Source organism: Diabrotica virgifera, chromosome 4 (assembly GCF_917563875.1).
Source record: "Diabrotica virgifera virgifera chromosome 4, PGI_DIABVI_V3a".
Taxonomy (NCBI): Eukaryota; Metazoa; Arthropoda; class Insecta; order Coleoptera; family Chrysomelidae; genus Diabrotica; species Diabrotica virgifera.
Window position 1 is genome coordinate 208,645,209 of NC_065446.1, and position 16,550 is coordinate 208,661,758.

Below are 16,550 nucleotides of genomic sequence, written 5' to 3' on the forward strand. Positions count from 1 at the left end.
ATGAACTCTCTAGAACCAGTAGAAACAAATTTGTGACTAATGAAAATAGGTTCATATCAGTCAAATTTTAAAGCGAATATTTCAACCTGAAATAATCAAAAAATGATGCACTTTTTGGGGAAAACTCATTACAACTTTTTTAAAGTATTGTATTTTAAAAAAGTCTCTAGCATCAAAAGTAAGTTACGCGCAAAATAAAGTTGGTCCCTTTTTTGGTCAAAAATCTCGGGAATACCACCACCTAATTAGCATCTTAAATCAAATTAATCATTACCGCTTCACAAGTTACTTTACTTTCGTATTTTGATCAGTAAATTTCATCGGTTTAAAATGTTTATTTTTTTAAAAAATTAATTTTAAAGTAATTTTTTCTTAATTCTTAATTTAAAAAAATGCGTTTTTTTAAAACAACTTAAAATTTATTAGTGATACCGAAAATCGCAAAGAGTAAAAAAAAGTAAGTTTTTGCTTTTCTGAATATTTTGTATTTTTTGTTTTCTGTAAAGCAAAAGTTGGTTAAGCTATGGCTGTTCAAAATTTGCATACACTCGTGATTATTGACTAGTTCAAACCCTTTCAAATACAGCCCCTTCAAAAATAGGCACTTTGAACCCATGAAACTTATAGATCATATAAACAATACATACAAGAGTAAAGCAACCTGTGAAATGGTAACGATTAATTTCATTTGGGATCCTAATTAGGGGGGGATTTTACGATTTTTATTACCTTTAATGTTAGAAAATTTTTTAAAAAGCAAGAACTAAGCTTTTTTAAATACTTTAAAATGAGTTTTTCACAAAAAGTGCTTCAATTTTTGGTTAATTCAGGAGAAAATATTTGATTTGGAATTTGGCGAGTATGAACCTATTTTTCATTAATTACGACTCTTCTTTTGATGGGTCTAGTGATCTCATACATACACCATTTTTTTTCATTCTTTTATGGGCTATATTTTTGCTAAGAATATTATTTTCAACAAAATGCTTACGTTTGGATTTATTTGCGAAAAACCGTCTAAAAACGTGTTTTTTTTTGTTGAAAAATGAACATATTTACTCGAAAAAAAATCCCGAAAAGTGTTAGTGAAAAAATGCTGTGAAACAAAAGTTGCTTATAATTAGTTAGTTTATCCATTTCCTGAATATTATTTGTTATGAATGTTATTTTGATATATTTTTCGTATATTTTTTCGAATTTTTGGATTTACAATGTATATATGTTATAGTCAAAGCCCGAATTTCAGGCACTCCTAGGTTTGACTAGGCAATCCTCAGGTCTGACTGACGGTCTTAGTCAAAGCCCGAAATAAATTAAAGTTTCGGCCTTTGACTAGTCAAACCTAGGAGAGACTACGTTGGTCAGGCAAAGCTCGAAATTTAATTTTATGAAATCGGGGTTTGACTAGTCAAACCCCGATCAGCTTTTAAAATGTCGTAATTTGTTAGATTAGGTTTAATATAACGTCATTTTTTAATTGTAATGTTTATATTGTCGTAATTAAAATAAAAAAAAAATAGTGTTTATTCTCGCATGTTGAGGCAATATGGTATTTAGAGTTGCAAAATACGTTAGACCTTTTATACTTACATGGTTTTGAGGAGCACTTCTTAATGTATGGTATTTTTAGAAATCCTTGTCCTCCAAATTTAGAATCTTTTGTACTAATTTCTCTTAGAGACAGCTTAAAGTCTGGAATATCTTCGAAATTATTAAAATTCTCTTTGCATTTTCTTATTTGATTTCTTGAAGAAAGAGTGTTTATTGTTCCGTATTTCAATTTCAATTATTGTTATATCTTGTCTGATACCCAAAATATTTCAAGCATCTCCTTGGCACGCGTTCGAGCATGCGTTGTGCACAGACAGAAAAGATTAATCTAAATAAGGGAAATGCGACTGAAGGTCTTCATGCCCAGGCTATTGCTATGAAACAATTAAGTGAAAAAAATGTCCTCCAATTTCGACCGGAAAAACTGCAACAATACCTATCCTCAGTTTTGATAGAGCCAAAGAGGATGCTCGAAATATTTTGAGTAGCATACAAGATAAAACAATTGACGGTTTATATAAAGTTGGTACGAAATACGGAACAATAAATACACTTTTTTTAAGAAATGAAATAAGGGAGTGCAAAGAGAAATTTCCTAATTTCAAAGATGTTCCAGACGTTAATCTGTCTCTGTCTCTAAGAGAAATTAGTACAAAATATTCTAAATTTGGAGGACAAGGATTTATAAATGCTACTGAAATAAGAAATGCTCTTCCAAATTACGTAAGTGTAGAAGGTCTAACGTATTGTGCAACTCTAAATGCCATAATGCCTCAACATGTGAGAATAAACACTATTTTTTTATTTTAATTAAGACAATATAAAAATAATAAACATTAAAATTAATAAAATGACGTTTTAGGAAACCTAATCTAACAAATTACGACATTTTAATAGCTGATCGGGGTTTGACTAGTCAAACCCCGATTTTATAAAATTAAATTTCGACCTTTGCCTGACCAACGTAGACCCTCCTAGGTTTGACTAGTCAAAGGCCGAAACTGTAATTTATTTCGAGCTTTGACTAAGACCGTCAGTCAGACCTGAGGATTGCCTAGTCAAACCTAGGAGTGCCTGAAATTCGGGCTTTGACTATAACATATACATTGTAAATCCCAAATCATGATTTTCAAAGTTTATACATTGTAAATTATGATTCGGGAGTGCTCCTAGTAGCATTTAACCTGTCCTGGTTTGTTGATTTCTTGTACATCTTGATTGTAAAATTAGTATAGATCATAATCATTCTTTTAGTGAACAGTTGCAAATTCCTCATATTCAAAATAAATGCCTTAACCCTTATCCGGGCAAGGTGGGTCCAACTGTCCCGAGACGCCAATTCTTTTATCATAAACTGATAAAACAATTTTTATTGAATTTTATGCATCACTGAATTTGTTTAGAAGTATGTTTCCTTCAACATAGTGATGAGCTATTCAAAATATTCATTATCATTTTTGAAATTATTGCGTCGAAAGAATTTTGTCACGTAAAGGAGCAACACGGCCCCATCGGACCCTATTTGTATTTATACATAAAGTCTAAATATTTGCTACAAAAGTTAATCTGGCAGTCAGGTAATGATTTTGTGGATTATCCAAACTACTTTTTTGATTCTGAAAATCCAATAATAAAGTCTAAACGTCTAGCAAACAATGTAAACATCTCTTTGATGTGAACATCAAAGAGATGCTTACAATAGGTGTTTTAACTGCTCTAAATGAATTTTAAAAACTGATAATTATTATTGTTGGAATGCAATAATATTGGTAGGTAGTTACCTATACATATTTTGAAATAAATAATGCATCTGCTATCAGTCGTTTGATATCAATATTAATGTCGACAACTAAGCTCCTAAAATTATATTGAATTACAGTGAAAGTAGATAGCGCGAATAAAATGTCCCGAAAACCATTATCAGCTCTAGAACTGCAAGATGTTGCTAATAATTTATGGGATTCCGATGATGAAAAATCCCCTGAAGTCTGTAGGTGGCATTGAAAGTGTCTCTGAAATTGAAGATCATCTTTCGGAATCAAGTGAAGAGGATGATCAGCAAGTAGTATTGAGTGATAATGAAGAAGAATGTGTACCTACAAGTTCCCAGATTTCAGACTGTGTAATTTTTGAAACTAAGGATGGAATTAACTGGAAGAGTCAACCACAACCGACAGGACGTATGCGATCCTGCGACATAATGCGACATAAGAAAAAGCAAAGTGCACAAAGTAATGTTAGCCCCTGGTCAAAGTGTAGATAGTCCTGTTGATTCCTTTTGTTTGTTTGTGGACGAAAAAATTGTGAACGAAAGAGTGAAGTGTACAAATAAAAAAGCCGAAAAAGTCCTGGAGATAGGGAACTGGAAATATTGCAACTTTACAGAGCTATATGCCTTTATTAGAGTATTAGTAACTGCAAGGCACCTGAGTGCCAACATCCATAATGTAGATATACTTTGGAGTAAGTTTTATGGACCTACTATATTTAAAGCTACCATGGGGTTAAAACTATTCAAAAATTTGCTAAGATTTGTTCGATTTGACGATAAGGACACTAGGTCTGAACGAAAAAGGAACGACAAATTAGCATCAATACGCGATGTGTGGAATGAAGTCAATCAAATAAAATGGCCTGGTAGATTTACAAAAGCTTTTATTTGTTTATTAGTTAAGTCTTTATTTGGCTCTAAATGTTTATTACTTGTGAAAAAATATTTTTTCTACAAAAGCTATCTTGCATTTCATTATTTTGTGAAAATCTTTCAGGTAGATCGCACCCTCGAGGTAGACCGCATACTACAGTGGCACCTTTGTTTAATCTAGACAATTTAAATTTGACTTTAATAAAAAACAAAAAGAAGATTATTAGAAATATAATATGGATAAATATGAATAGTACATTCAAGAAGAGTGGTGGGCCCAACGGACCCAATTTGTCCGGTTACGTTAGTAAAATATGTTGCCCGGATAAGGGTTAAGCTATCTTTAGTAGAATCTGTGAAATTTAATAAATAAAAATACAGATATCATTCTGAATAATCCACTTGAGACAAACAGCTTCCCACTCCTTAACTTATTCAGTTAGAGATTTTAAAGTGCAGACACAGATTTTAAAGTGCAGACACAGTAATACATATCACTTGGTAAAGGCACTTTGCTGAAACAGCTGTAGTGACATCAACTTATAATAAATTTTGAAGACGTAACAAACAAAAGTTTTCAGTGTTTTATTGTTAGATACAATGAATTTCCATTAAGTAAAGATCGAATCCAATTTGGAATTAAAAAAAAATAATTTGGGCGTTAGATAATGGGTTAATATAATACTACACAATGGAATTCCGGAAAGCTAATAACACATAGAAAACAAAAGCAAATTACCCTTTTATTCGACAATAATCGCTTCAATAGAATTCGGAATTTCTTTCTGTTTAGCTACTAGGCGTGTCACATTTTCAAATAAACCCTTCTAGTTACACAAGCGACGTATTAAAAATTCAGTTCACGATCAGCTTTCTATACAAAACGACATTAGCATATATTGTTACCATCAAGTTCATTTCAGAAAACAAATGATTACAACTCTCGCAGCATCCCAGTAAACGTGTCACTCATTGGAAAACAAATGAGGCGGGTGCGTCACTACCAGAATGAATGTTGGTGACAGTAGGCTATTTATCCTACTTGGAAACTTTAAAGTACTCCAGAAACAATGGACCAACTAAAACTTTACGTAATCTATTACTGAAAATATTTTTTGTTTCTCATTTTGTAACAGTTTGCTTCCGTTTTGTACGATTAAACGCTTTTCAAACTAAAACCTGTTTAAACTGTATCACTAGTTGTAAATGGATAACTAGTATTTTAATTTTGGCGCTCATTGTAACTCATACATTTTATGACATAAATAGTCAATGATACCAATTTAATGCCAAAGATCATATCAAGTTTTTTTTAGTGATCTTTTTTTAAATTACATATTTTAACACGTTGAATGACAGTGCGTCAAATGTATAAAGGAGTGTTGTGACACTATATTTATGAATTTTGCAAAGTAGAATAGAGAAATTGCTGAATTTCTTTTAGCCTTTATAGTTTATGGAAAGAATAGGATTTTTAACATTTCTTTTAAACCTGTGGACCACAAACATGGATGTCGTGTCACATTTCATATGCATCTGTAGATGTAATATGACAAAGACTCGGTAGATTTTTGTCATAAAACTCGGTATTTTAAAAATGTCGTCTATTAGCCCAATAAATGACCGTTTTGTAGTGTAATTTCCAGGGGCAACTCCGAATTGCATGAAAATTTGGATTTAGGTACTACATACTTACCCTCCACTTCAAAGTTGAATTTGTGCCGTTGGTTGCTTTTACTTGGGGGGTGACATTTACCCCTTCTCGGGGGGTGAAAAACGCGTGTTTGAAATAAGGCCGGAAATAAATAAACTGACTCATTTTAAGCACTTTTTGCTCTATAAAGTTTTTTACGTAAGTCAATACTTTTCGAGTTATTCGCGATTTAAAATGTTGATTTTTCGACAAAAAAACTACGCTTTCAGACCGTTTTTCCCAAATAGCTCAAAAAATACATATTTTATCGAAAAAAATATTTTTAGCAAAAGTGTAGCCTATAGAAAAACGAAAAAAACGGTGAACCAGTAAAGTCTACAAATTGAGTAGAAGCAATGTTGTAGCTCATGAAAAATACGTTCTTATTCGTCTAATTCCAAATCGAATAATTCAACGGGAAATCACCGAAGAAAGAAGCGTTTTTCGGGAAAACCTTATCAACATTTTTGGAGTATCGAAAAAGCTTATTATTTGTTTTTTAAAAAAGTTTACAGCATGTGAAATAAACGAGTTACACTGAAAAAAAAAGTTGGCCCCTTTTTTTGGTAAAAAAAAAATCGTGAGAACCTTCCTCTATTTAGCACCTAATGAAATTAATCGGTTCGCTTTACCATCTATTTTAACTGTATGTGTATTGTTTATATGATCTGTAAGTTTTATTGATTTGAAGTGCTTATTTTTAAAAACATTTGGTTTTATATTAAAAAGAATTTCTAAAAATTTTTTAAAAATTTCATTTTTTTCAAAATAACTTAAAAAGTATTACTGATAAAAAAAATCTTAAAGAATAAAAAAATGTAGGTTTTGCTATTATAAATATGCTAGTTTCATTTTGTTTTTCCGTAAGACAAAAATTTGTTAAGATATGGCTGTTCAAAATTTGCATACACTCGTGATTAGTAACCAATTCAAGCTTTCTCTTATAACCCTTTCAAAAATAAATACTTTAAACCGATGAAACTGACAGATCATATAAAAAATAGATAGGTAAGTAAATTGTTTGTAAAGCGGAAGCGATTAATTTCATTTGGGGAGCTAAACACGACGAGATTTTCATGATTTTTTACAAAAGAAAAAGAGGGCAAACTATATTTTGGGCGTAACTCGCTTATTTTTAATGCTAAAATTTTTGTTAACAATTAAAACAAAGCTTTTTATAAACACTTTAAAAAAGTTTAAATGGGTTCTTCCCGAAAAGTGCTTAATTTTTGGGTGATTTCACCTTGAAATATTCGATTTGGAATTAGACGAATAAGAACGTATTTTTCATGAGCTACAACTTTGTTCTTATTTGACTTTACTGATTGATAGACTTCACTGATACACCATTTTTTTGGGTTTTTTATAAGCTACAACATTAACTTTATCAACATTTTCAGTGGCAAATAACTCAAAAAGTATTGACTTACGTAAAAAACTCTATAAAACAAAAGTTGCTTAGAATCAGTCAATTTATCTATTTCCGGTCTTATCTTGAACGTATGTTTTTTCACCCCCGAGAAGGGGTGACTGTCACCCCCCAAGTAAAAGCAACCAACGGCACAATTTCAACTTTGAAGTGGAGGGTAAGTAGAACCTAAATCCAAATTTTCATGCAATTCGGAGTTGCCCCTGAAAATTACACGGTATCGAAGAAACTCCCGTTCATTTACTGTTCATTCTGTTCGTCAACGTGTTAATATTCTGTAGAAAAGTCCTGTTGAAAAACAAAATATATCGAAATTTTACAGGATTGAGTTGGCAGGATAGACCTGGATCCCGCGTACCAAAAAAAGTTGATTAGTAGCAAGATGAAAATTCGTTAATAGCTTAGGGGTGTCCAGTCGGACAAACTTTGATGTTTGAAACACGGGAAGTTTTAATTGTGGAAAAGGTTAAAAATTTGGAACGTCAGACAACGAAAACGTTCCATGCATTTTGTCGGACAGAACTTCCAATTGATTTATTACCATTTCATTCAACTCTCAAGCAAAAATCAGACTGGTGTTTATCACCAACTGGGCATTTTAATGAGTGGGACAGGAATCATGTTGGTTAGTAATGGCAGTCTGATTTTTGTATGGGAGTTTAATGAAAGGGTAACAAATAAATTGGATGTTCTGTCCGACAAAATACATGGGACGTTTTCGTAATCTGACGTTTTATCTTTTTAAACTGTTTCACAATTAAAACTTCCCCTGTTCCAGTGTTCCCGTACATCAAAGTTTGCCGACTAGACACCGTTAAGCTATGAAAAAATTTTCAGCTTGCTATTAATCAACTTTTTTTCACAGAAAATATCCACTGTGTTGGTTATAAAAACTTTTTTGATTTTGAAATTTTGTGAGCACGTTTTTGGGAGCAATTTTTTTTATTTAATATTTAAATCTGAACGAAAAAAAAAATAGTACCGCTACCCTAACAGGTATACTTTTCAAATAAGACTTGTGTTTTTCTCTCCATTTTCTATCTACAGGGTGAGTTTTAAGCATGGAAAGCCTCAATTATCGGCTAGCACGATTTTTATCGATTTAGTGTATAAAAGATAATAATTGTAAATACTTGCTTGAATTGGTAATAACCGAGCCATCTCAGGCATAATCTTGTTTTCCAACAATTCTATATACGCCACACAGTTTGTTTCACTCAATGAAAAAGGGACCAATTATGTTGTCGCGTATTATTCCTTCCAGTCCATTCATTTTTTCTGGATATTGCATGTGGTATTCACGCATACAACGAGGATTGTTCCGTGACAGCTATCTATAATTATGTCGATTTACCTGTGATTAATTAAAGACGTGGCCTCATCTCAAAACAGAATATTAAAAAATTTGGATCGTTTTGGTTGAACATTTTTCCATCATTATGTTTGCAAACTCTTCATGTCTATCGAGATCATCAACTGACAGTTCTTGAAATAATTGTATTTTGTATTGACGGAATTTACTTTCATGTAAAATTTTCATTGCGGATGTTTGCGAAATCTAAAGTTCCCTGGATATTTGTCTTGTATTTAAGTGTGGATGGTCTTCTAACAACACACAAACATCTAAATATTTGTTTTCTGCGCCATGATTTGAATGAGTGTCTTACTGAACCAGTTACATTAAACAAACTCTTTTACTAATTTACTGACCATAGATCTTGTTACGGGATTTCGGATAGGATATAAATTATTTTTAAGATATTTTATGTTTTTTGTTGACATCTCAATTCGTTATTTTTCAGATGAGCCCATCAGAATCAAAACCTGCTAAATCCTAAATTTTTGTTTTTCTTTTTTTTATACACTTTCAAAGTTCAGGTATAATATATTATTCTACAGGTGTAATTTTTTGGCTCAAAACCTTCTAAATCGGCTCTACAATACCAGTGGAATATTGACGTTAGAATCAAACCCTGCTGTGTCCATTACTTTTATAAACAATAAAATACTTTTTTCTCTTGTAAATTTTGTATGTCTTTTTATCAAAATAGTTCAGTACCCACTTTTAGTGCATTAATTGCACTTAACCGCAGTTGAAAATGAGGAATTTGGACAATATTATGTGGACTTAGAATCAAAATGTGCTAAATACAAACTAAAAGTACAAATTTCTGAAGATGTAAGGGGCATGCGAAAAAATGTCTCTAATAGATTAGAATGCCATTTTATGACATTTGCAAAAATGCCTGATACTTTTGGAAAAATTTACATTCTTAATGTTTTTTTAGTCTCCTGAAAAAAATTTATAGCATGGATCTAACAGGTTTTGATTATAAAATCCATTGTGACTTTACAACACCAGCAATACTAAATTATTCAAATATCGAAGTTGTTGTAACAGTCATAGCCAACTAAATGTAGATATTGTTATAACTTCTTTTTTTATTTCCCATTTCTATATTTTATTATCTTCCAGTAAAAATGTATTCTGTGGTGTTACTCATTTTAAGTAAAATAATACCAAAAAGTTTATATCTTTCCATACGAATCTTTATAGTTATCTATACTACATTCACAATCAAGATGCAGTAGAAGTAAACAAACCGAGACACATTGACTGTTATAAGGAGCATCCCTGAATCATGATTTACAATGGATTATACATTTTAAATCACAAATGACGATTTACAAATTTTATACACATTATAAATCATGATTCAGAAGTGCTCCTTGTAATAGTTAACGTGTCTCGGTTTGTTTACTTCTACTGCATCTTGATTGTGATTTTAGTACATTTAATTTACCATAATGAAACGGAACGTAAAAAAATAGAAAAACATATGTAAAATCCGTACAATATTGATGCCGTTGCACGTCATTATCTACGTCAGAGAAAGTTGACATTGTTGCCCAATTACAAAAAAATCTTGAATGATTTTAAATCAAATATATCACATAATTATTGAGAACTGGATTATACAACAAAACAAATTAATATTCAATGTAAATAAATGAAAACATTAGAAATAGAAAACAAGAATTAAGTTATAATCTTACGTTAAGGTAAATAATAAAAACAATAAATATAATAAAACAAATACTTATAGTAAAGAATAAACAAATACTTACTGGGACTTCTCCAAACGGACCATCTCTCATATTATCAATACGTCCCTGAGAGTATGCTTGAGGATGGCAACTACAAGCTATACTGGTACCGTACTGTGCTTGATCACAGACCAAACGGTGGCACATAATAGACGGGATCTCGTACTAGTTAATAAATTAACAAGACAAACAACACTAATTGATGTGGCGATACCTAACAACAATAATTTACGTAGTAAATTTACTGAAATGATCGCCAAGTACAGGGATCTGGACATTCAAATATGAAGACAATGGAGAATGTAAAGTACCCAGACGATACCAATTAATATGGCTACTACTGAAGTCATTCCGAAGAACCTCCTCGAAAACATAAAAAAGCTGGGTCTAAATGAACACCTTTATAAGACCATGCAGAAAACCGTACTACTCGCGACGGCCAGATGTGTAAGAAAATTTCTGGGAGGTACTCCAGCATATCAAGTCACCTAGGGCTCGATAACACGGAAAGAGTCCCACCAGAGCTCAATCCTTTTGATACCGTACGTATCTTGGATGAGTCAATTTTCCCCTTAGAGGGAGTGTGAGCCGTATGGCAAAATCTGGTAAAGAATAAAAACAAACCGGAAGTGTCAATACCGCAACTGTCAATAAATGTTACCAATCTATGCCAAAATGTCACCTTTGTTCAATCGCAGTTAGAGTCTAGTCCGAACTTGTGTGCTTTATAAAAACGCTTTATATTCCACTTAGAAATATTAAATGAAACAAATTAGAGTATGTTTCTTTAAATTTAGATTAATAGAAATTTTTCAATGTTATTTCTACGCGTATATAATAAATTATGTCTAGTGGCTGTAATTCCAGTGTACTCAGTTAAACGATTTAAAAAGGAACACACCTACGGCTTAAATATTTCGTGTTGGTATCATGTGACGTTGCTATGACCCGGATGACGTGCAACGGTATCTATATTGTACGGACTGTATATACTTTTGAAATTTTGATTATTTTATCGAATGCTTAATGTCAATCAATATCGTCTATATTGTGATTTTATTTTCTTACTTTATTTTCCAATGGACTGCCTTTCCTGGTATTAAGAATACGAGTAACTTAAAGCTGTCGGCATTAATTTTATGGCAAAGATTTTATTTAACTGCAAAAAGCGAACATTGCAAAGATTTTACTAAATAAAGACTACAATAAACATCTTTATAATACTTTTTGCGATGCTCGTAAAAAGTACCCTCTCATAAACTTTTTATTTGGCTTTTCCAATAAAAAGTCGATCGATTGATAGAAGACTGATGTTTGGAACGTCCGAAGAATACAGAATTGATAGGTCCAGCTTTCATAAAAAGACGTTTAACATCTGGTGTTAAAAAAATATACATTTATTAAAACTTTCGAAGAATTGGATAATATAAGATTCTTTTTTATTAAAACGAAAGTATGTAATCACAATTGATTTATACAATGAATGTATTTAAGGTGTTTCATTATAATTTATACATAGTCACTTTTAGTGCAGCCGATATGTGAAACAATTGTGCATTTAATGATAGAAGTCCATAATTTGGACCACATATACTGCACATACAAAGGTTCAAATTTAGATATGAGGCCATCTCAGATTTTGCCTTTTAAAAAATGGCGGGGATTCAAAAGGGCGACTATACATTGAGACTAATAGCACGATAACTTTTGAACCAGACTTCAGATTTTAACCAAATTTGGTATATAGCTTCTGTTTTTGATGTGTAAGATCGAGGTCTTGAACCGGAATAATAGGTTTACCAGAAGTTGTGTTTTTCTTGGTTTTTATGTAAAAATATGCTGTTTTTTTTTCAATTCTTTCACCGTGTATGTATTAATTTTTCAAAAAGTTAATACCGCCATTGAAAAGAGCGTAAAAATATTTTTTAGGAAATATTTTTAACTTTTTAGTTATGTTAATTACCATTTTTAATAAATATAAAGAATGCGTATCTTCACATGTACCTATATGCGGCAGATTCGTGCAAATATTATAAGAATTATTGTGCATTTAATGGTAGAAGCATATAATTTGAACCACATATACTACACATCTAAAGGTTCAAATTTAGATACGAGACCATCTCAGTTTTTGTTCCTTTTACAAAAATGGCGGGCATTCAAAATGGCGACTATACATATGTGACTAATAGCACGATAACTTTTGAACGAAACGTCAGATTTCAACCAAATTTGGTATATAGGTTCTTTTTTTTTTATGAATAATATCGAGGTCTTGAACCGAAAGAAACGGTTTACCAGAATTTACCAGGTTTTACTGTTTTTTTATGTAATAATATGTTGTTCCTTTTTCAATTCTTTCACCCTGTATACTTATATAAATTTTTCAAAAAGGTAATAACGCCATTGAAAAGAGTGTAAATTTATTTTTTAGGATATATATTTAACTTTTCTGTTGTGTTAACTACCTTGTAATAAATGCATAACGTATGTTCACATGTACCTATGGGCGGCAGATTCATTTTGAATTCCCGCCATTTTTGTAAAAGACTAAATCTGAGATAACCTCATATCTAAATTTGTATCTTTGTATGTGTAGTATGTGTGGTCCAAATTATATGCTTCTACCATTAAATGCACAATCATTCTTATATTATTATTTGCACGAATCTGCCGCACATAGGTACCTACATGTGAAGATAGGTTATGCATGTATTAAATGGTAATTAATATAACTAAAGAGTTAAAAATATTTTCTAAAAATATTTTTACGTTCTTTTTAACGCCGCGCCGGTATCACCCTTTTGAAAAATTAGTATAGACATGGTGAAAGAATTGAAAAAGGAACAACATATTTTTACATAAAAAAAATCAGTAAAAACACAATTATATGCTTCTATTATTAAATCCAAAATTTTTATAGTATTTGCACGAATCTGCCGCACTATTTACCTACACAAGATGAAAAAAAAAAGAAAAACTCCTTTTTCTTTCTCATAATCCTTAGTGCCCTTCAGGGCGTCGGATGTAGCGTTCCGCCACATTCATTTTCCATGCACTTCTATTGGTAGCCAGGTTCTTCATGTCTCTTGTAGACATATCTCTCTTTTTACCTATATTATAAATTTGGTCCATCCATGTCTTCCTCGGTCTTCCATTTCTTCTTTTGTTTCCCATGTTGGCTTCACCTACCTTCTTTGTTAGTCCCTTTTGCTCCATTCTCTCTATGTGGCCAAACCAGTTCACTTGTTTTTTTTTAATCTTCCTAATTATCGGTTCTTGCTCCAGCTCTCCCCTTGTATCTTCATTTCTAAATCTATCAAATTTCGTAACTCCAGCTATTCTTCTCATGCATTTTATCTCGGTCGCGTTTTTCATTGATTCAATGTTTCTTTTGCCCAATCTAAGTTTCCGCCCCATATGTAATTATCGGATTATCTACTTATGCTGTTATATTATACTCTTAGTTTAGTTTTGTTATCTATTTCTGATTTTCAAAAAATTACTTCCCAATCTTTGGGAAGTAAAACAAAAATGAAAAATGGGTATATGTCAAGTATTAAGGAAAGTATTATGGAGTTAGGAATAATAAAAGAGCACGCGGCTTGCCTATAAGTGCAAAATAGGTGCGAATAGTGAATATGCATGCATGTCTCATCCATATTTTATACAGGGTGTCCCGAAAAGATTGGTCAAAATTTATACCACAGATTCTGGGGTCAAAAATAGGTTGATTGAACCTAACTTATCTTAGTACAAATATGCACATAAAAAAAGTTACAGCCCTTTGAAGTTACAAAATAAAAATCAATTTTTTCCAATATTTCGAAAACTATTAGAGATTTTTTATTGAAAATAGAACTGTGGTATTCTTATGGCAGGAACACCTTACAAAATAATTATAGTAAAATTTGTACACCCCATAAAGATTTTATAGAGGTTTTGTTTTCTTAATCCTCCCTAAACTTTTGTGCATGTTCCTATTAAATTAATATTACAGTACTTTTAGTTAAACGCAGCGTTTTAAAAACTTTTTTGCCTCCTTGTACTTTCTCAAAAAGCCAGTTTTTTTCGAGATATTGTGAATATTTGTCAAATGCACCACATATTTGTATATGGTTAGTTACGATTATAGAGACCCGGTAATATGGGTATATTTGGGTATATTTGAACCATATTAAAGAAGAAGCCACATCTAGATAAAAGGTGCCTTATCGAAAAAATACTAAGAGGCAATAAAGTTTTAAAATCACTGTGTTAACCAATAGTACCACAGTAATAGTTTAATTGGAACGTACACAAACATTTGGGGGTTCAAAGAAACGAAACCCCCATAAAATTTTTATATAAACATATTAAAAAAGAAGCCGCATCTCGATAAAAACTGGCTTATCGAAAAATACTAAGAGACAAAAAAGTTTTAGAAATATTGTGTTTAACTAATCGTACCACAATAATAATTTAATTGGAACGTACACAAAAGTTTGGGGGGTTTAATTGAACAAAACCCCATAAAATTTTTATGGGGTTTACAAATTTCACTCTTATTTTATTTTAAAATGATCCTGCCATTAATGCTACATGTCCATTTTTAATAAAAAATCTGCAATAATTTGCGATATATTGAAAAAAATATATTTTCATTTTGTACCTTCAAAGGGCTGTAACTTTTTTTATATGCACTATTGTGTATAAGTAAGCCAGGTTTAATCGACCTATTTTCAACCCCAGAATCTGTGGAATATTTTATGACCAATATTTTTGGGACACCCTGTATATTTGACTTATAATTATTTATACTTGAACATAACAACTTCAAGATTTTCACAGAACCGTGTATCTTGAAATGCTTTATCGTAAGATTTTCTGCGTATTTATAGACAATGAAACATATTAATAGGAAAGATTAGTTAGAGGGCCAGATATTGCTTTTTCTTGTTTGATTGTAAAACAAGAATATCTGCCTAATTGTGTTCAATATTAGGAAATATTATATTAAAGTGCTGCTTTAAACATGCCACAAGGCAACACTTTCATAACATTATTACTTCTAAGTAGATACAACATTAGGCTAAAAATTAAGTTCTTAAAATTTTCTGGGAACAGTTTTTTATGTCATACTTTTCGCAAACGTGGAATGATCCCAGATAAACATAACATTTAACGCATAATAACTTGAACATGCCACAAGACAACACTTTCAAAACCTTATTACTTCTAAGTATGTACATAAATACAAAATTAGGCTAAAAATTGTAAAATACTGGCTTATAAGTAGCCACTGTTTATTTAAAATCTTGTACACGAACTACATTGTCTAAATTTATGGCCTAATGCAAAGTTCTAGGATGCTCGCAGGCTTAATTCTTGAAACTTCTATGTCGGTTTTGAAACTTTTAATGAGATATCTGATATTATGTTTCAGTTTTCCTTTATTATTGATGCAGGCGGCGTAATATCTTCATTATACATAGACGTTTGTGCGAACTTTTAATAAGATAGAAAAGATGTAAGCCCATATGGATTGTTCTAGAAAGAAGTAATATATGTAGTTATATTGTTTAAACATAATCATATAAAAAATTCAGTATTTGTTTGAATATAAATATAAACAAACTTTATTTCTAAAATTTCTAAGTAAATAGCGTACTAAATAATTGATGGATTCGACCGTTACTTGATGGAAGTTCATTTTATCTCACAATAAAACACTGAAAAAACGTTTGTTTTCTATACTTCCACAAAATTTATTACAACTATGTTATTACTACAGCTGTTTCTTCAAAGTGCCTTTCTCAAGTGGTAACAATGCCTTTCTCACAATAAAATATTGAAAAAACGTTTGTTTTCTATACTTCCACAAAATTTATTACAACTATGTTATTACTACAGCTGTTTCGGCAAAGTGCCTTTCTCAAGTGATCACTTGATCTTGGATGTTTCCACCTTTTGTGGAAGTATAGAAAACAAACGTTTTTTCAGTGTTTTATTGTGAGATAAATAGCGTACTGCTACGTATATTTATATTATTGATACTTCCATTTTTCATAATATATAACATTTTTCATTTACAAACCTTGCATAATGCAGCGATTTGTATGAATATTTACTTACTTATCCGCGAC